At 41.5% G+C, this 21,647-nt stretch overlaps 1 long non-coding RNA gene across 1 annotated transcript; it reads left to right on the forward strand.

Annotated features, from left to right (window-relative positions):
* Positions 1 to 2,127: 2,127 nt before the first annotated feature.
* Positions 2,128 to 19,684, forward strand: LOC129473210 (uncharacterized). The gene is made up of 3 exons (XR_008654218.2): positions 2,128 to 2,319; positions 5,091 to 5,144; positions 19,384 to 19,684. It is a non-coding gene; the product is annotated as an uncharacterized lncRNA (long non-coding RNA).
* The last annotated feature ends 1,963 nt before the right edge of the window (positions 19,685 to 21,647 follow it).

Genomic DNA, 21,647 nt, shown 5'->3' on the forward strand with positions numbered 1-21,647 from the left:
TTCTTCCCAATTTCCTGGGCCAGATCTTATAAGGCTTCAAGTGATATGGGATTGGAGTCTGCCTAAAATCTCCATCTTGCTCTGTGGCCACCGAGTCCTACTAGTGACACTCTTGAGTATCCTCCAAACAAGCGCTCCTAGCTTCTTGGAAGTTGCTTCTCTCCTCTTCTCTCCCTTCTCCCTTCCTCTCTTTCTCCCAGCTTTTATGCTTCATTCATTGACTCATGACCCCAAAGTTTCACAGAAATATGTGAGGAAATCATTCATAGTTTCACTTGAAAAACACTCTTCAAGAGGTCAAACAGAAGTTCATAGGGGCAAGAGGGGGCATCCAGAAAACCAGTCTCTAAGGTAGATGCTAACTGGTCTTCAAAATCTCACTGCCCTTTCGTCCCCAGCCAAAACACTCCTCCTGAGGTCCTGTAATCATCCTATTTATTCCTGTGATGGGTTGACTAGCATCCCCCTGTGTTACTCCATTTTGTGTTGCTATGAAGAAACACCTGAGGCTGGGTAACTTATAAAGAAAAGGGATTATTTGGCTAATGGTTCTGCAGACTATACAGGAAGCATGATGCCTCATTTGCTTCTGGTGAGGCCTCAGGAAGCTTACAATTGTGGCAAAAGGTAAAGGAGAAGCAGGCATGTCACACGATGAAAGAGGGAGCAAGAGAGAGAGATGTGCCGTGCTCCTTTAAACATCCCACTCTCACATGAACTAACAGAGTGAGAACTCACGCATTGCTGCAAAAACGGCACCAAATCATTCATGAGGGATCTACCTTCATCACCCAAATGCCTCCCACTGGGCTGACCTTCAACACTGCAGATCACATGTTAACATGAGATTTGGAGGTGACAAATACTCAAACTATATCACCCTACAAAAGACACATTGAAGTCTTAATGCTCTATACCTCAGAACATGACCTTATTTGGAAGCAGGGTCATTGCAGACGTAACTAGTTGGGTCCATCCTGGAGCAGGGTAGACTCCTAATCCAATGGGACTGGTGTTATTATAAGAAGTGGAGAGAGACTGGTTGGGCACAGTGGCTCACGCCTGTAATCCTAGCACTTTGGGAGACCGAGGCACGTGGATTGACTGAGCTCAGGAGTTCGAGACCAGCCTGGGCAATATGGCAAAACCCCATCACTACCAAAAAAAAAAAAAAAAAAATTAGCCAGGCATGGTGGTTCATGCCTGTAATCCCAGCTACTCAGGAGGCTGAGACATGAGAATCGCTTGAACCCAGGAGGCGGAGGTTGCGGTGAGCCAAGATTGCACCACTGTACTCCAGCCTGGGTGATAGAGAAATACTCTGTCTCAAAAAAAAAAAGAAGAAGAAGAAGTGGAGAGAGACACACAGGGAGAGGACAGCCATGGGTCCACGAAGGCAGCAATCAAAGTGCTATAGATGCAAAGACAAGGAATGCCAAGGTCTGCCAGTAAGACACCAGAGTCAGGGGACACAAGGAAGGATTCTCCCCTGCAGGTGACAGAGGGAGTGTGGCGCTGCCAATACCCTGATTTCAGACATCTAGACTCCAGACTGTGAGAGAATAAATGTCTATTGTTTTAAGCCACGCAGTTTGTGGTACTTTGTTATGACCACCCTAGAAAACTAACACAATCCTGACCCAGAGTTTTATTTCATAAGGATTTAGATCCACAGAATTCCTGCCCCAGGGTGCTGACACAAGGGAAGACATATGTAGAAGTTATCTCTTCTCCCTTTTGGTGAGACACTATTTTTATTTTTTCAAAGTCTCAAGATTGGCTCATATGGAATAAGGTGCTTTTACTGGGCCTATATTCCTGTGGTGAAGTGGGGTGGACAGAAAGTGTCTTTGGTATTGCCAGTAGATAACGGTGCTGGCAGACGCAAGCCCTCTCCTCCAGCCAAATCATTCTACCAATTGCCTGTTTCTCTATCTGGAATTAACCTCGCCTCTCCTCTCTTACTTGAAGTTCCATCTATCCTGGAGCCTCAGTTCAAGCTCTTCCTCCTCCCCAAAGCCTTTCCTAACTGGACAAGAGCACACTGACCACTCCCACCTCTGCAATTCTAGAATACTCTTTTCTGTGATTCTCACTGACATGTGTAGTATGACTTCCTTGTTATCCTTCCAAATATGTCTCTCTTGTTCCAACCTGTGTGTACCTGACTTAAGGGCAGGGATTCTGCCTCTGGCACTTAGTGCAGTACGATGCACATAGTGAGAGACCAGGAAATTCAGCAACAGAATCACTGACAGAACAGGTCTAGAAGGAGATCATCACAAACTAAACAAGACTCCAGTGGCCATGAATAGCAGAGTAAGTAACCAGGGTTTGTGCTGAGAATGATGGAACCAATCAAAACTACCTGGGAGGGAAGCATCTAAAAAAATATTTCTCTCTACAATAAATTTAGAAAGAGCCAATGACTTTAGAAAATGGACTAGTCAAAATCCATCCCTGGCTGCACTCAAATTTTCTTTCTCTCTCTCTCACTTTTTTTTTTGTTAGTAGATTCCCTTCTCTATCTCAGTTTTGGCTCAGTGTGTATGTTTTGTTTTTTTTTGTTTGTTTGTTTGTTTTCTTTTGTTTGGGATGGAGTCTCGTTCTGTCATCCAGGCTTGAGTGTAATAGTATGATCTCGGCTCACTGTAACTCTCTGTCTCCCAGGTTCAAGCAATTCTCCCTGCCTCAGTCTCCTGAGTAGCTGGGATTACCAGCACCTGCCACCACACCCAGCTAGCTTTCGTATTTTTAGTAGAGATGGGTTTTCACCATGTTGGCCAGGCTGGTCTTGTACTCCTGACCTCAGGTGATCCTCCCACCTTAGCCTCCCAAAGTGCTGGGATTACAGGCATGAGCTGCTGCATCTGGCAGTGTGTATGTTTTGATCAATGCTTTATACTCCTCTCTTTAAAAAGTACTTTGAAATTGTAGAACTGTATTGCCAGAAAGGAGCTTAGAGATTTTCTCATTCATTTTGAGGCAACAGAAAGACAAAGAATTTGGAGTCAGACATTTGTGGGTGAAAAGCCCAATCCTCTGTTTATGAGCTGTGGGACTTTGGGTAAGATACCTACCTCTTTGAACTATGGTTTCTTTCCATTATAGTAAACAGAATAGTAATGTCTTCCAGGACTGGTAACTAGGAAGATTAAAGCTATTGTAGGGCCGGGTGCGGTGGCTCACACCTGTAATCCCAGCACTTTGAGAGGCCGAGGTGGGTGGATCACGAGGTCAGGAGATCAAGACCATCCTGACCAACATGGTAAAGCCCCCTCTGTACTAAAAATACAAAAATTAGCCAGGTGTGGTGGCGCATGCCTGTAGTCCCAGCTACTCAGGAGGCTGAGGCAAGAGAATTGCTTGGAGCCGGTAGACAAAGGTTGCAGTGAACCGAAACCGTGCCACTGCGCTCCAGCCTGGCCACAGGACAAGACTCCATCTCAAAAAAAAAAAAAAAAGAAAACTATTGTAGACATTCGTCTGGCACATAAAGAAGACGTGTAAATCTAGTAGCTTTTTGATGGAAACTGGAGAACTCGTCCTTGGAATAAGTCAGATCAATGGTTTTCAAATGCTGCTCCTTAGAACTCTAGAGCAGTGGTCCCCAACCTTTTTGTCCCTAGTGGCCAGTTTCATGGAAGACAATTTTTCCATATGGGGGGTAGTTTGGCAATGAAACTGTTCCACCTATCATCATCAGCCATTATTAGTTAGATTGTCATAAGGAGAGCACAGCCTAGATCCCTTGGATGCACAGTCCACAATAGGGTTTGTGCTCGTATGAGAATCTAATGCCACCACTGATCTGACAGGCAGAGCTCAAGGAGTAATGCTCACCCGCGCGCCACTCACCTCCTGCTGTGAGGCCCAGTTCTGGTCCACGGCCGGGGTTTGGGGATCGCTGCTCTAGAGGGATAAAGATGTGGTTCTGCCGGGCACGGTGGCTCACGCTTGTAATCCCAGCACTTTGGGAGGCCGAGGCGGGCAGATCACAAGGTCAGGAGATCGAGACCACGGTGAAACTCCGTCTCTACTAAAAATACAAAAAATTAGCCGGGCATGGTGGCGGGCACCTGTAGTCCCAGCTACTCGGAGAGGCTGAGGCAGGAGAATGGCGTGAACCCGGGAGGCGGAGCTTGCAGTGAGCCGAGATTGCGCCACTGCACTCCAGCCTGGGCGACAGAGCGAGACTCCGTCTCAAAAAAAAAAAAAAAAAAAAAAAAAAGATGTGGTTCTGCAGCCTTCCCATTGGCAGCTGCTAAAGGGAAAGGGGATACCCAAGTGGGCAGAGTTCCAGGTCCCCAAACCCCCTTCTCAACCAGAGCAGCCCCTCCTTTGTCTATTTTATATATCAAAATTCTGTGTTGGACTGCCTCATTTTTAAAAGAAAGAGATTTTTGAAAAGAAACTCTTAGCGTAGGGCAATGCTTTTCAGTGCTCCACTTTCCAAGGCACACCTGCCAGTTATTAAAACTGAGTATCTCTATCATTTAGAACATGGGCCCCTGTATTGTCAGAAATACATTTTATTTAAGTGTCTTTTAAAAATCCTGTGTTAATTGGGAAAACAATTGCTCTCCCCCACAACAGGTGCCCAGAAAGTTAACTTGCTCAAAAAAGTTTATTGGATAAATGTCCAATAAGTACCTAAACTACATACATCATAATATTTTGCAAGAATAAGTGAGATAAATGCTGGAAAATCTTTGCTGTTTAACACAGGGCATTATTATTATATTTATGCTGTTCCATCATCTGTATTTAATTTGTACTCCGTTATCTTTGCCATACTTTCTGCAATCTGGAAATTAAAGCAGAGGCTGGGATTGAAGGTCGTACAAACAAAACTGAAACCCATAAAGGTCTTATAGCTCTGGTGAATTAGAACAATAATATCAAGGAGAAGGTAGAATAATTACAGGGAGAATGTCTCATTACTGATAGTTATCATAACATGATAGTGCTAGTATTGCAGCAGCTGCTGCTACTGCATACCATTAGATTACTTCATGCCAGGCACTCTGTTGAGTACTCTGATCTTTATAACACCCTGCTAGGAAGGTATCATAATCTCCATTTTACAGATGAGAAAACTGAGGCCCAGAGAGTTCAAGTAATTGCCCATTGTCATCTAACTAGTAAGTAAAGTAACCTAGAATCTATTCTAGGTTGTCTGACTCAAAGACCAAGCCTTAAATAACTATGCTACTCTAATTGTTAGAAAGATGATTGTTGTAATAGTTCATTCTCGCATTGCTATAAAGAACTACCTGAGACTGGTTAATTTATTAGGGAAAAAAAGGGGTTTAACTGACTCACAGTTCTGTAGGCTGTACAGGAAGTATGGCTGGGGAGGCCTCAGGAACCTTACAATCATGGTGGAAGGCAAAAGGGAAGCAGGCACATCCTACATGTCTGAAGCAGGAGGAAGAGAGCAAAGAGGGAGGTGCCACACACTTTTAAACAACCAGATTTTGTAAGAACTCACTCACTATCATGAGAACAGCAAGGGGGAAATCCACCTCCCTGATCCAATCACCTCCCACCAGGCCCCTCCTGCAACCCTGGGGAATTACAATTCGACATGAGATTTCTGTGGGGACACAAGTCCAAACCATATCAATAGTGGACAAGATGATTCTTCTGACTTTTTGAACCCACAATTTTTCCATTAGAAACAGTAACATAATTGTATCTTCTCTAATTTAGGGAAATGTAGAAATGCTTTATTGCCTAAATAAAATATTTTCAGGTAATTAAAACATTGAGGAATTTTTTGGACTATCCCAGTTCAACAAGGCACACAGAGCATGCGTATTTGCCTACTCTTTCTTCCAAGAGCCTATTGAAATGAGAATAAAGATATCTAATGGATGAATAAGTCTATTAGAATGCTGACACAGAAAGAGTGTCATCAGCAGAAACTTTAATGACTTGGATAAATTTCCGGGAGTCAGAAAGTGTGTGATCCATATCAATATACCAAAGCAGAGTGATATACAAGCCATCAACATGCAGGTGAGATGGCTTCACTCATAGTCCTCACCTAGAGAGGCTCCAAGCTTGGAGCCAATGAGTAAAAAAGAACAAACTTGGACCTGGAGCAGTGATCAGGGTAGGTAACCACAGAAGAGATAAACCACAGAACAGCTGGGCCAGCCAGGCCCACCCTCCCCACTCCATGTATAGAGAAGCTATTTACCCACAGCTGGAGCACCAATGAGTATATTCTGTAGAAAGTAGACTATAGGAGGGACGTGCAGCTTGAGTGGCGACAGAAGTATTGTCCCGCCTGAAAGGCTTTAGAGCCTCTACAATAAACAGAAACCCAGCTCCAGTCCAAAGTGTAGTTCCACCCTGCATGTAGATAAAGTCCTTCCCCTTTGGGCAATTGTAATAGCACTGAACTTGCTGGCTAGATAAAGCTTGACTGTGGCAGAGCCATCCACTTACACAGAATCATGATCAGCCTTCCCATTCAGAAAATGGCCTTTCAAATAAACACAGCTCTTCATGAAATACATCTTATATGACCTGTGTAATCAACAGAATTCTTCAATTATACATGTGAATGATTGACAAAGGATCTTCAGGCATTTGATGAATGAGAGGCAAGAGAAATATGGAGCTGAACACCGATCATTTCTGAAGAAACAGAAAAAACAATAAGATTAAACTTATGTTTATCCTCAGAGAGATTTGAGAGGCTATTGCATCTATAAAACAAGTTCTGGCTGCTTTGAAGGCAAAGGGGATCAATTAGAGAACAAGAAAAATTTATTCCAAATTTAAAATGATGGTCAAATTTTTTTTTAGATCAATGATAAATCTAAATAGAATGAAAGCTGAAGACCAAATTAGGGACATGGTTGATAAAGGGCATTTCCCAGAAGGCCAGATATAAAAAGAAAAAGACATAAAAAATATAAAAGAAAAATTACATCCGTGAAAATAGATACAGAGTCCCGGTGTTTATCTTAAGGGAGTTCTGGAAAAAATGCAGGGGAGAATGTAATCCAAGACACAATAAAGAAAATTGTTTTGCTCTGAAAAAAGACATTTATTAAATGTCAAGCATTTGAATAAAATGACAGTCGCCCATACTTAGACATGTCTGTATAAATTTTAGAACACTAAGGCTAAAGAGAAAATCTCAGAGTTTTTCAGAGAGAAAAATAAATTACCTCCAAAGAACAAATATAAGATGGACAACAGACCTTGTCCTGCCACACTGAAAGCTAGTAGACAGTGGAGTCATGTCTTTAAAATATTGAGGGAGAATGACTGGGGACTAGATGATTGGAGGCTATACAATGAAGAGTGAGGGCAAAATTGAGACGATTACAAGATATGCAATGATTCAGAAACTTTATGATTTATGCATCCTTAAAAATTAATGTTTTTTTTATTTTTTATTTTTAAATTTAAAAAATTATTTTTAGAAATAAGGTCTTGCTCTGTTGCCCAGGCTGGAGTGCAGTGGCGCAATGATGGCTCTCTTCAGCCTCCAATTTTTGGGCACAAGTGATCCTCTCGCCTCAGCCTCCTGAGTAGCTAGGACAAGTGTGCACCACTATGCCCAGCGAATTTTATTTTATTTTATTTTATTATTATGTTTTTTTACAGACAGGGTCTTGCTATGTTGCCCAGGCTGGTCTCAAACTCCTGGCCTCAAGAAACCTTCCAGCCTTAGCCTCCCAAGGTGCTGAGATTACAGGCATGAGCCACCAAGCCCAGCCCTTAGTGTACGTTCTAATAGAACAAAGGAATCCAAGAAAGAGACCCAAAAATACTAGGTGCTAATCTAGAGAGTACTGAAATAAAATCCCAGTTTGATAGCAGCTATGTAGCAGTCAGTGTGAATAGGTCAGAGAACTCTGTGAAGAATGCCTTCAAGAAGAAGGTAGATTCTAATACAAAATATAAAGCAACTATCTTTCCTGTTTACAAAGAAAAAGAAAGCCAGATAAAAACTGAAAAAAAAAATTTTTAAGCTGTACAAAGCAGTTGTTTTCAGATATGAAGTAAATGAACATGTGGCATAGTTTTGAGTAGAGTAAGAAGAGAGCATTAATTTGATTTTGATGTTTAAAATATTTTTCTGTGAGTGGCACAACTTTAATAAAATAGAACAATATTCATTTTTCTCTATGGGTTCAACCATGCTAACTGGTTTTACAGTAAGTGATTGTTCTGGTTATCTACTGCTACATAACACATTGCCTCAGAACTTAATGGCTTCAGACAAAAATCGTTTATTCTCTCTCATGGTTTCTGTGGGCAAGAAATTTGGGAGTAGCTCAACTGGGTGATGGTTCTGGCTCAAAGTTTCTCGTGAGGTTGCAGTTCAATGGAGGCTGGTCCTAGAGTCATCTTGAAGGCTTCTATGTGCACATATCTAGTGCCTGGACTGGGAAGAAGAAGAGAGCTGGACAGCTGAGGGCTGGGACAACTGGGAATTCTTTGGCATCTCTCTATGACCATGTGGCCTTTCCAGCATGCAGCTTCAGTGTAGCCAGACATGGCTCAGCTCTCCAAGAAAGAATCAGGCTGAAGCTATGTTGCCTGTTATATCTGGACTAAGTCACAAAGCATCACTGGCACTGGACTTTATTAGGCCAGGTAGTCAACTGAAACCCACTGAGGCTCAAAGGAAGGGGAGATCAATTCCAGCTCTTGATGGGAGAGTGGCAAGGCTTTGGAAGGTCATGTGGGACTGAAAATACTGCTGTAAACATTTTGGGGGATACAATCTGTCACCATGATCACATGATCATATACTGTTCATTAGTCTGAATTTTTTCAACCAGCCTATAGATAAAACATGGAAGGCAACCATAATATAGATCAAAATGTAAATTTTACAAACCTTCTAAATATAAACAAAATTATATTACTGACATAAATGCATAGGAATGGGGGAGAAAAATACGGACGTACTCCTCCTTTCTACTCTCTCATCCTTTCTCTTCCTTTCTTCAGCAAGTATTTGCTGAAGCCCTGCTATGTGCCAAGGACTTTTCTAGGTGACTTATTTTATATAGTAAGGAATCAACAGATTCTATATTTGATCACAAAACAAAAGTTTAAGCGTATTACTTAAAATTTTAAGACAGAATCTAGAAGAATTATAACTAACACAAATTGTGAGGTAGAGGAAGAGAATTCTAGAGATAGAATAGGTGAGGTAAAATTTTCATCCTTGATAATGAGCAGACAAAAACACTACCTTTAACAAGCAAAGAACTTAAATAATTTAGGGAAGAGGAAATCAGTAAGTGGTTTTTAAAATTTATTATACATATGGAGGTAAAGATAATCCAATAGAAAATGAGATTTGAACAGACACTTCACAGGAGATAGACAAATGTCTCAACCTCATTAGTCACCAGACAAATGCAAATTAAACCCAAAATGCAATACCTGTACACACCTCGCAGAATGGATAAAACTTGAAAGACTGAAAAACCAAACCAACACAAAGCTGGTCTGAATGTAGAGCAAGGAAGACACTCGTACTCTCCTGGTGAGCAAGGTAGAGATGGTAAAAAGAGCTGATGTAACCATTTTGGAAAACTGTTATTATCTACTAAAGTCAAACTTATGCTTACCTTTTAACCTAGATATTCCCCTCCTAGATATATAGCTAAGAAAAATGCCTCAAATACATCGAAAAACAGGTTCAAAAATGCTCACAGGGCTGGACGTGGTGGCTCACACCTGTGATCCCAGCACACTGGGAGGCCAAGTTGGGTGGATCACCTGAGGTCAGGAGTCTGAGACCAACCTGGCCAACCTGGTGAAAACCCATTTCTGCTAAAAATATAAAAATTAGCCAGGTGTGCTGGCATGCACCTGTAGTCCCAGCTACCTGGGAGGCTGAGGTGGGAGGATTGCTTGAACCCGGGAAGCAGAAGTTGCAGTGAGCCAAGATCACACCATTGCACTCCAGCCTATGCAACAAAGTGAGACTCTGTCTTAAAAAAAAATGCTCACAGTACTATTATTAATAAGAGCCCTGAATTAGTCACAGTTCCCCAGAGAAATAGAACCAATAGGATTTGTATATATAGAAGGAGTTTTATTATAAGAAATTGGCTCATGCAATTATGGAGGCTGACAAGTCCTAAATCTGCCCTAGGCAAGCTGGAGACTCAGGAGAGCCAATGGTGCAGTTCCAGTCTGAGCCTGAAGGCCTGAGACCCAGAGAGCCAATGGTGCAGTTCCAGTAAAAGGCTGGCAGGCTCAAGACCCAGGAAGAGTTGATGTTTCAGTTCAAGTCCAAAGGCAGGAAAAAGCCAATGTCTCAATTTGAAGACCAGTAGGCAGGAGGAATTATCACTTAGCCAGGGGAGGATCAGCCTTTTTTTCTATTCAGGCCTTCAACTGATTACATGAGGGCCACCCAGATTAGGGAGGGCAATCTGCTTTACTCAGTCTAATGATGCAATGTTAATCTCATCCAGGAATGGACAGAATAATGTTTAACAAAATATCTGGGTACCCTATAGCTCAGTCAAGTTGACGCATAAAATTAACCATCACAAGCCCTAACCTGAAAATAACCGAAATGTCTATCAATAGTAGAATAGATAGCTTACTTGTGGTACAGTCATACAATGAAATTAAAATAAAGATAATAAATGCAATTACCTACACTCATCATACCAACGCATTTTACAAACATTAGGTCCAGTGAAGAAGCCAGGCATGAAAGAGATTATATAGCATGATTCCATTCATATAAAGTTCAGACAGAAAAAACTAAAGTATTACAAGTTAGGACAGTTGTGGGTTTTTGTTGTTGCTGTTGTTGTTTTGTTTTCTGAGGAGAGGGAAGTTTTGAGGAAAGAGAGTGTAGTAATTGGAATGGGCGCAAAGAGAAATTTGGGTGTGCTGGTAATATGTTTTACCTTGACCTTCATGGTTGTTCGTTGGGGCTTTCAATTTGTTATAATTCACTGAGCTGTACTCTTACGATTTGTGCATTTTCTGTATGGACCATAGTTTAATAAAAGCAGTTTTTAAAAACTTTATTAAAAGAGAGTGATTCAGGAGCAGTTTGAAACTTTTTGAAAACATGAGCAAATATTACTTTTCTAATTCAAGAAATAATCAGAAAAGCAAAGCCTCATCAAGTCATTATCATGACAATATTGCAAAATGCAACTCAACATAAGCAAAACTATTCTTCAGTTAAATTTGCCTTTAATAAGGTAGTTATTTAAAAGGTTCATTGTGATAAACACTCAGAAGGCACAAAAAGATTTCAAGTGTGTAAAGAATCATTTATCAAAGTATTACTGCTTTGCATAAACTCATGAACAAGTGATAGTGAAAAGATTACAACAATCTGAAAATTAGATGAAACATTTATTATAACATAGAATGGCATGTACGTAAGTTTTACTAAAATATGTTCTTTCATTGTTATTTTATCTACAGCTAATGTTCTGTTTCCAAATTAAACCAATTTAGAAACTACAAAAAAAACCTTTAGGATAATAACCGTTAACAGAATTAACTTTAGTCAGCAGATACAGTCAAGCAGCAGAAATACTGGAAAATGCAGTAAACCAGTTGCGCAAATCACAATGAAAAACACCTTCATTTAAAAAATGTAGGATGTGTTATTTGGATCAAACATTGTCTTTGCTTATCATTATTATGTTTTTGTCTTCAACTTTAAGGTTTTAAGGATATTTAATGTTGGAAATGTGTTCGTATTATATAAAAAGTTTTTTTCCAAGATTGGAAGGAAAAAGAAAATGAATAAAACAAGTTAGGGTATATATGTAATTCATTTAAAAATCATTTGAAATCTTTTTTTAAAAATTTGTATAAATGTAAAAGGTACAAGTGTAGTTTTGTTACATGGATATATTATGTAGTGATGAAGTCTGGGCTTTCACTGTAACCTTCACCTGAATAATGTACACTGTACCCATTAAGTAATTTCTCGTCCCTCAACCCCCACCCTCCCACCTTTCAGAGTCTCCAGTAACTATTATTCCATACTCTATGTTCATCTGTAAACATTATTTAGCTCCTATTTATAAGAACACATGGTGTTTGACTTTCTGTTTCTGAGTCATTTCACTTAAGATAATGTCCTCCAGTTCTACCCATGTTACTGCAAAAGACATGATTTCATTCTTTTTTATGGCTGAGTAGTACTCCATGGTTTGTGTGTGTGTGTGTGTGTGTGTGCGCATAACAAGGACATTGAAAGTCAAATATATATATATCACATTTTCTTTATCCAATCATCTGTGAATGTACACTTAGGTTGAGAGAGAAGGTATTATGCAGACCAAATTAATTTTTGTCTTTGTTATAATATTTAATGTAAAGAATATTTTATAGCAAAATTAAGGAACAGTACAAGAGCTTCTTAAGCACATAACAGAAAATTGAAAGAAAAGAATAAGATATTAGCACATTCTAAAACAAAGACCATCTTTTTTCCTACTTTTAACTTTTGAAAGTGGCAGTATGTTGATGAGTTCATGTGGAGTAGTAATATTGCAATTTTCCATAAATACTCCTTGAGCAACATACAGTAAACTAAAACCAAGTTCTTCGTTTTTTAACAACTTAGTCTCTGATGGAATAGACTTTGTAATAGTGTCAGGAGACCCACAGGGTAAGTCAACATTTGCTCAGTGGGGAATCCTATAGCTGTCCATGGCGTTCTGGAGTGCTTGACCAGACGCAGAGTCAATAGGTCAAAGTGATTGACCCATACTTGTGGAAGATAAGCCTGTGCAGGCTTTGGCTTCCAGGGTTCAGGTTAAAACAACAAAAGACATGTACTCTGACCCTCTTTATTCTGTGTCATGTTTGAGAAGGGAGCAGGGTGATCTTTTCTGGATTCAGCCTTCATTCTGGAAAAGGGTGAAAGATGAGTCTTGGACATATTTTCCAAAGGCATCAATTACACAAATTTCGAAGGAGTATAAGTCATAATCTTAGGAGAACACCTTGAGCAAATTAATCCAAAGTGGAGGAGCTCCCATTTGTTTCCTTCTCAAAGTTCTGAGAGGGGCTGAGCAGTTGATGGGAACTCTAGTTTTGCCTCTTGGGTGCCTCAGTGTCCCCATTACTCCCAGCATGCCAGGCACAGTAAGAATGAAGAATTTTCTCTTTCCCTCTCCATATCTCCTCCTTTAAGTTCTCTGGTTAAATAGAGGTAGGGGAAGAATAAGCAGGGCTGGTATTCAACCAATAAGCCCCTTACTAACTGTTTACCTCCCACCAGTGGTCAGATTGGTCAATGTCCTGCTTGTTATGCACTTTTTAATATTATCCCTGGGAATAAACAAACTTTTACAGTGGCCACTCTTCTCTGCCTTCTGTTTTTTGGTTTTAGGTTTTGTTTTATTTTGAGACAGAGTCTCACTCTGTTGCCCATGCTGGAGTGCAGTGGAACGATCTCAGCTCACTGTAGCTTTGACCTCCTAGGCTCAAGTGATCCTCCCACCTCAGCCTTCTGGGTAGCTGAGACTACAGGTGCCTGCAATCACACTGGGCTAATGTTTTTTTTTTTCATCTTTGTATAGACAGGGTTTCACCATGTTGCCTCGGGTGGTCTGGAACTCCTGGGCTCAAGCAATCTCCCTCCCTCTGCCTCCCAAAGTGCTAGGATCACAGGCATGTGCCACCATGCCCAGCCTGCCTTCTGTTCTTGAGTAGCTGTGAGATAAAACTGTTGGCTAAGAAATAAAGGAGAGAACTCTTTACTGAAGTTTTTGAAATGAAAAATCACCTAGCTTACCAAAGTAGGAGTATAAAGCAGAACTGGAGTGAGTGGGGCTGGTAGGAAGTCCCGGAAACACAGAGGACAGCCATAGGGGAGGAGCACACAGCAGTGGTTCTCGACCTGGGTTGCACATTGGATCACCTGAAGCTGGCTGGGGCCTGGGCAACAGGATTTGTAAAACTTTCCCAGTTGTTTCCATGTGCTGCCCAGGTGGAGAACTACTCTGCAGAGGTATCTTGGCAGAGGGAAGGTTGAGAACCACAAATTAGAATAGACGTATGAAGACATGTCTGGCCAAAGAAATCTCAAACATGTAGGCAGCAATGCCTTAGAGGCACAGACTCATGACAAGGGCATGGGTGCCTTTTCAACAATTATACTGTAGCCTGTGGTTAAGGCTATGATAAAAGGAAGCCAAGAAAGTCCAGTGAAAGCAAAGATAAATCCTTTCAACACAAGGTGGAACGATCAGTGCTTAGAGAAAATAATCAAAGGGTACTTTTAAAATTATATTCTTAAAAACTCTTTCATCTTAAAAGGATTTTAGATTTACAGCAAAATTGGGGAGCTAGAGCTTGCACATATTCCTTTCCCAGTTCCCTGTTGTTAACATATCTCTGTGGTCCATTTGCTACACTCCATGAACCGATATTGGTGCACTCATATTAACCAAACTCCATACTTTATTCAGATTTCCTTAGTTTACAGTTAATGTCTATTTTCTGTTCCAGGGTCCTCTCCAGAATGCCATGTTACGTTTAGTCATCGTGTCTCCTTAGGCTCTTCATGGCTATGGCACCTTCTCCGACCCTTCTTGTTTCTGATGGCCTTGATGGTTTTGAGGAGTGCTAGGTATTTTGTAGGCCATCTCTCAGATGGCACATGTCTCATCTTTCTCCTCATGGTTATATGTGGTTGTGAATTTTGGGGAGGAAAATCACAGAGGTGAAGTGCCATTTTCATTGCATCATATCAAGGCTACGCACTATCGACATAACTTCTCACTGTTGACCTTGACCTTGATCTCCTGGCTGAGGGGATGTTTGTCAGGTTTCTCTACTGCAAAATGACTCTTTTTTTCCCCTTTCCACACTTTGGAAGGAAATTATATGCATAGCTTCTATTTAAGGAGTGAGGAGTTAAGTTCCCTGTTCTGGAGGGAGGAGTATCTACATCAATTAAAGAATGAAACATAGTTGTGTTTGTAGCCACCAACAAAATGCACAGAACCTTTTCCCAATCCAGCCAGGCCCCATCGTTGAGGTTGGGCTTTTCAATATTCTCACTCCTCTGACAACTAGAACCTGACCGCCTCTGACTCAGACCTGCTGCTGTGGGTCCCATTTTTTCTGCCATCTTCCTTCTGCAGCCTCAGCATTCTTACCACAGGGCAAGGTGGAGAATCTGGGATTCAGAACCCAAAACTTAAAACACCATAGAAAATGGTGGGAGGCACCATGTCACAGATTGAATTATGTCCTTACCAAAATTTATATGTTGAAGTTTTTAACTCCCAGTACCTCTGAATGTGATCTTATTTGGAAGTAGGTTGTTGAAGATGTAATTAGTTAAGATGAAGTCATACTAGAGTAGGATGGGACCTCATTCCAATATAACTGGTGTCCTTATAAAAAGGGGAAATTTGGCCGTAGAGACATGCACATAGGGAGAATGCCATGCGAACATGAAGACAGAGCTCAGCATGATGCATCTACAAGCTAAGGAATGCTAAAGAGGGCTAGCAAACCACCGAAGCAGGGAAGAGGCCTGGACAGACCCTTCCCTGGAGTCTTCAGAGGGAGCATGGCCTGGGCCACCTTGACTTTGGACTCTGGCCTCCAGAGCTATGAGAGAATAAATTTCTCTTTTCTTTATTTTGGCCTTAATAATAATATAGCCATAGGAAACTAATACGGACTCCAAAGACCTTCCTCCCCATTACAAAGGGATATAAAACCTTTTTTATTTTTTCTTTTTGAGATAGAGTCTTGCCCTTTCACCCAGGATGGAGTGCAGTGGCACAATCTCAGCTCACTGCAACCTCCGCCTCCTGGGTTCAAGTGATTTTTGTGCCTCAGCCTCCTGAGTAGCTGGGATTATAGGCGCACTCTACCACACCTGGCTTTTTTGTTTTGTTTGTTTGTTTGTTTGTTTTTTTAAGTAGAGACAGGGTTTCACCATGTTGGCCAGGTTGGTCTTGAACTCCTGACATCAAGTGATCTGCCCACCTCAGCCTCCCAAAGTGCTGGGATTACAGGTGTGAGCCATTGTGCCCAGCCTCAAAGGGATATAAAACCTTCTTAAAAGCCCATTTAGTTGATTCCAGGGCCAAGGTAAATTCCGTGAACACTTGTCCATTACCTTATTCAACAGATGTCTACTGAGAGCTGCGCTGTGCTCGGAACCCATGAAAACCCTGATGAGCTGTAGACCCTTAAAGGCCCAGCCATTAGGCATTTTATTTTACTTCTGTAGCTCTTACATTTCAGATTCTGTATCGAATAAGTGTGGTTAGTGTATTTCTCACTTACATAGGATCAAGTAGAAGGATCTTTTAGATCAGTGTCCCCGGAAAACAGACCTCGAGACTGAGATTTGTGTGAGGGAGTGAGTGCGCTCTGAGAAGTGAATGTTCTTAGGAACAAGACCTGTAGGAAAGCAAGGGAAGGAGAATTGGGCAGAAATCAAACTGTGGTGTAGCTTCAATAAAGATCTCAGCCCATCCTATGGGGAGTTCTGGAGGAGGGATGACCCTTGAGAGAGGTCTTACTTGAGGCAAGGGGACTGGGCCTTTATACTCCTCCATTGGCTAGTCATTAAATGGAGAAAGTGCCTGGCAAAGGACATAACTTTGGGCCAGGCAGCCTGCATCAGGCAAAGCTTAAGGAGAGACTTGCCCATGAGCTCTCAGCAGCCAACACTCCCAACAGCTAGAAAAGTAAGTGCTTCAGTCCTGAGCAGAATTCTGGATAATGCGCCACAGCATTCATGTCATTGCTTTTCTGGATGCAAAAATAAACATTTATTGGCCAATATTTATTAAGCACCTAGTGGAATTAGCAGACTAAAGGTAACTAAATCGGCTCCCTGAACTCTCTTGCTGGCAGGCCATAAACACAGAGATAGGGAATGCTTAGGTTGGAAAAATCAGAATGGGCAATGTCAGTTAACCCTAAGAAAGGTGGCGCAGAATCAAATAGGCCAGGAACAAGCACTGGGTGCATTAACTCCTACATTTCACAGAAGCAAGTTGATGTGTTCTGTCTTTTTTCAGGGAAACTGGCCCTGAGCACAGCTGCGAAACAGACATTCTTGGGAAAACTCTTCTTTCTTTCGGCACCCACCCAAGCACCTGATCCTTTGCAAACTGTGCTGTGCTGCTCAGTTAGCCTGGATTCCTCCTGTAGGCAACAGCCCAGAGCCTTAGCACAACTGTGGTTGGCTTGGAGGAGCTTCTCCCACATGGAATGAACCCCGGGCCTGAAAAATTACCCATACAGAGCTGCTAGTGGCTCCTGCCTCTAACTTACAGCCATCAAGGAAGACAGTGCCTGCTTTCTAATTCCATGGAAACCCATAACCCCTATACCAAGGCCAGCCTCTCCTTGCTGTCTGTAGGAGCTTCCTAGAGCTGCCATAACAAATTACCCCAAACCAGATGGCTTCAAACAACAGCAATGTACTCTCTCACAGTCCTGGAGGCTAGAAGTCCAAAATCAAGGTGACAGGAGGGGCCGTGCTCTCTTCAAAGGCTCTAGGGGAGAATCTTTTCCATGCCTTTCTCTTAGCTGCTGGTGTTGATGGCATTCCTTGGTGTTCCTTGGCTTGTGAACGTGGCACTCTGATGACTGCGTTCATTGTCGCAAGGCATTCTCCCTGTCTCCATGTCTCTTCTCCTTTTCTAAAGACAATGATTATACTAATTAAGACCCACCCTACTTTAGTATGACCTTGTCTTAACTTCGTGATATCTGCAAAGATCCTATTTCCAAATAAGGTCACATTCACAAGTACTAGGGATGAGGACTTCAACATATCTTTTGGGGGGACACACTTTAACTCATACATTCTCTAAGGCTACGCTGCCTACTCTAATTCATTAACATGTACTAGTAGAAGAAGGCTTGACAATTTCTTCAGAGCTTCTGAGCATATGTCTTCATTCTTACACTTCAGTAAAAAATCGAAATCCTGTGGCTCAACTTCTGAGATCTGTTGTATAAATAGACCTTGGGAATAATCTTATTGCAGGTAATAGGACCAAGATGAGCCAAGGTGAAACAAAAGGAAAGGTATTTTGAGACATCTGGGGTCTCAGTGGAGTCTCTCCAATAAAAGGTACCAGCTTCACCTATTCTTGGGCAAATTCCATTTATTAATTTTACTGGTTGAACAGATTATATCACTAATTAGACCAAGAGTTGACCTTGATTCAGAACTACCATTCCTAGACTACAAGACTAACCCTCACTGGCCTTGTCACAAAGAGGAAACTGCTCAAAGTGGCCAGTGCAAAACCCATCCCGGCCACTGAATCAACCAAGCCAAGGATCTTCTGATGAGATTAGGTCACAGAAGCCTCCATATTGATGAAGGACCCCATCCTATCCTCAGCAGTCTAACTTTAAGACTGTCACATTTTTATGTTTTTAAAAAGAGATGATGATGAGCTACTCCAGCCAACCATGTCTTAATATGAACCACTGTGAAACTGACACTAGAGGTTGATGAGAGGTGCTGTAGATTTCAGAAAAAATGAAAACGTGAAACAGAGCAGGGACTCCCCTCTTCGGGACCTGTGCCCACCCTCCAAGCATGGAAATGAAGGAAAATCTTGAGTTTCTTCAAGTGAAATTCTAGGTACCTAGCTAGCCCAGAAAAGTAAATAAACAACTTGATAAGCAATAAGGTAATTGTAGCCTAAAACGATAGCCATGGAAGCTAGAATCATGGGATGTTTGGTTCCCCTATAGAAACTAAAGATAATATCTTAACACATGTTTCCAGAGTTGCTTTTCAGAACCTTGACCCCCACCAAAGGGATCTATCTGCCCACCACAGAGCTCAAATAAGGGGGACCTAGGGACTGAAATCTGAACCCCATTCTTTGTTCTAAATTTCTTCCTGAGGGGCCTGGAGAAACTCACACCCATGAGCTAGAGTAAACATTCTTTTCTGCTGACCCCAACTTTTTAAATAAAGCTTTTGCATATCAGAAAATCCTTGAATCTACCTATGACTTGTGGCCACCCCCCAAAATATCCCACCCCTTTAGGCCAAAACCAAGGAGTAAGTGCCATGAGTTGATTTATAATTGTGCCTGTAACTTCTGCTTTTCTGAAATGTGCCCCTAACCTACAAGCCATCAAGGAGATCAGGATTTAAGCATTAGCTGCATAGTCCTCCTTGCTTGGTGCCCGATAAGTAAACACTTTTCTTTCTCCTGCTGCAAAACTTGGTGTGGATATCTAGTCTTACTGCACTGGGCAAACAGACCCTAGTTTAGTTCTAAAAAAAAAAAGGGGGGGGACTCACAATTTATATTTTGGAGATGAAAGACTGAGGAAGAGAAAATAATCAGTTGTTTTTAAATTTGATTTCACATGTAATTTCAGACCTGCTTAACTGCTGCCTGAAACATATTCAAAGAGCTGAAAGTACAGAAGAGTTCTAGCCTAAAGCCCAACAGTAACCATGGAGAGTTCAGCAACCAACTCATCAGCCCTGTCAGAGTCCATCAAAGATGAGATGTCTTCCAGTTGTGGTGAGGTTCATGATTGTCTTGAAAACCAAAACACAGCAAAAAAACAAAGACCACAGAGAGAAGTATGGCAGCTGAGCAAGCTGTGAACTGTTCCTGTTCAGAAACCTCCTGCAGGTTAACCAGAGTTGGAGCCTAATTCCATCTCTTATAAAGTGGAGCTGCTTCATACCTTTCCGAGGAGCAGTGGATTATAATGGCCAGATCAAAAATCCCAGTTCTAAAACTGCCCAGACATTGGGCAAAGAAATTACTTAATATCTCAGAACATAGTTCTCTCATCTATAAGATGAAAATATTAATATAACAATATGTATTCTTATAGGATTGTTGTAAGCATTAAATAGGGGTACAATATGCTAAATGTTTGCTATTATGTATATACCACATGCTAGATATGCAATTGCTGTTCCCACCATGTACAAGATAAAACACCTCTGAATTAGAGATGTTTGTATCGGTTGCATCTTTAATCCAGCTCACAGATATGTCTACCACCTGGACACACACTTGCCTTGTCCAGTACAATTAATTCAAGCACTGTGGATCTGAGATTGTTGCATGGTATTAGGTTAAATCCAGAAATAAATGGAGGCTCATCACCAATGGGTGTCAGAATTCTCATATTCCTCAGGTTAAGAATAAAAATGTAGCATAGCTCCAGAAGACTTAACCTCATTCCAGATATGAATGCATGCCACGTGACAAGGTCAGAGCAATATGGTTTCACGTAGGTAAATGTAAATACCAATTAAAACAAGTAAATAAAGAAAGAGGAGAAAATACCCTTTGTTCTTACTGTTTTCCCTTTTGTGTTTTAGTTCAAAAATTTTCGAGGGTCTTCTGACTCTGATGACTTAGGGTAGAAGGGACAATTCAGAGAGCTCCAAGAGGACAGAAAAGAGCCTTGTCCCCTTGTGAGGCAATGGCTACCAAAATACTTAGTAACTAACTCGGTGCTTTGGGGGGAAATTTGGGATTATGTCTGAAGAAAGCAGCAGAGGAGATCTACATTGAATAGGATACTGGAACTGAAATTTGGGGGCTCTCCTTCAGTTCTTAAGGTTTAGAATTACCCAATAGGGCTTTCCTTCTCACCTAACTAAAGAGACTCGTTTCACAGCCTGATTTTGAAAATTCTTTCACATTTAATCACCTAGGAGTCAGGGCCTCTACAGCAGATCAGAACATTTGCAGGACGTTAATGACCATTTCCTGTTCATTTTTTGACTCTGCAGTGAAGGCTTTTGTTTCTGTAGCTTTTCCTGCTGTTGGCAGCCCTTACACACACACACACACACACACACACACACACACACACACACACACACTCTCTCTCTCTCTCTTTCTCAGGGGTTAAAGTCAGCCTCTACTCTTTGTTGAGGGAAAGAATACATCTCTCTCTCTCTCTCTCTGTCATTCTCTTTTTAGAGGTTTTGGCCAATTCTGCTCTTCACCTCCATACTCCCTACAGACTGCTCCAAGCCACCCCCAGGAGATGCAGTGTTTGTGAAGTCAAACTACTGGGTAGGCCCGCCTTACCAGGGCAAATTATATCCTGTAGACACACACATGTTTGCATACCCATACACAGTTTTGTCCAAATTATTTTTTTAATTGCATAAAGGGCAGTCTCAAAGGGAAAAATGATCACAGAAGGGCAGCAGGTAGCCAGAAGGGTATGTCTGTCCTATTACATGGCCTTGGTAGTGTGGTGCCCCATTGTTGAGAAAGAAGGGGAATTCCTACATTAAACTTACTTTTGACTCTAAAGCAAGAGAAGTGTGAATGTATAAGCCTTGAGACAATGAGCCCACACCCTCTTAGATTTTAGCACAGACAAAAGAAGGGAAACAATGAATTTCATTCAGAACAACAATGGATCTGATCCAATAGCTTGAGAAGGGGACATTTCAGAAGAGCAAGGGCTCATGGGACCTACCAAGGACAGAGAGGACACTTTAGCTCTCATCAGAGTCACAGGGAGCAAGAGGGGAGTAGCCCACTGCTGGGTGCATACAGCACAATGCTAGCGAATAACGGAGAGAAAGCAGGATTATTCTATCTATTCACTATTTTCTCTACCAAGGGAAATAAACTTCAAAGTAGAAAGGATAA

Source organism: Symphalangus syndactylus, chromosome 23, assembly GCF_028878055.3.
Source record: "Symphalangus syndactylus isolate Jambi chromosome 23, NHGRI_mSymSyn1-v2.1_pri, whole genome shotgun sequence".
Lineage (NCBI taxonomy): Eukaryota > Metazoa > Chordata > Mammalia > Primates > Hylobatidae > Symphalangus > Symphalangus syndactylus.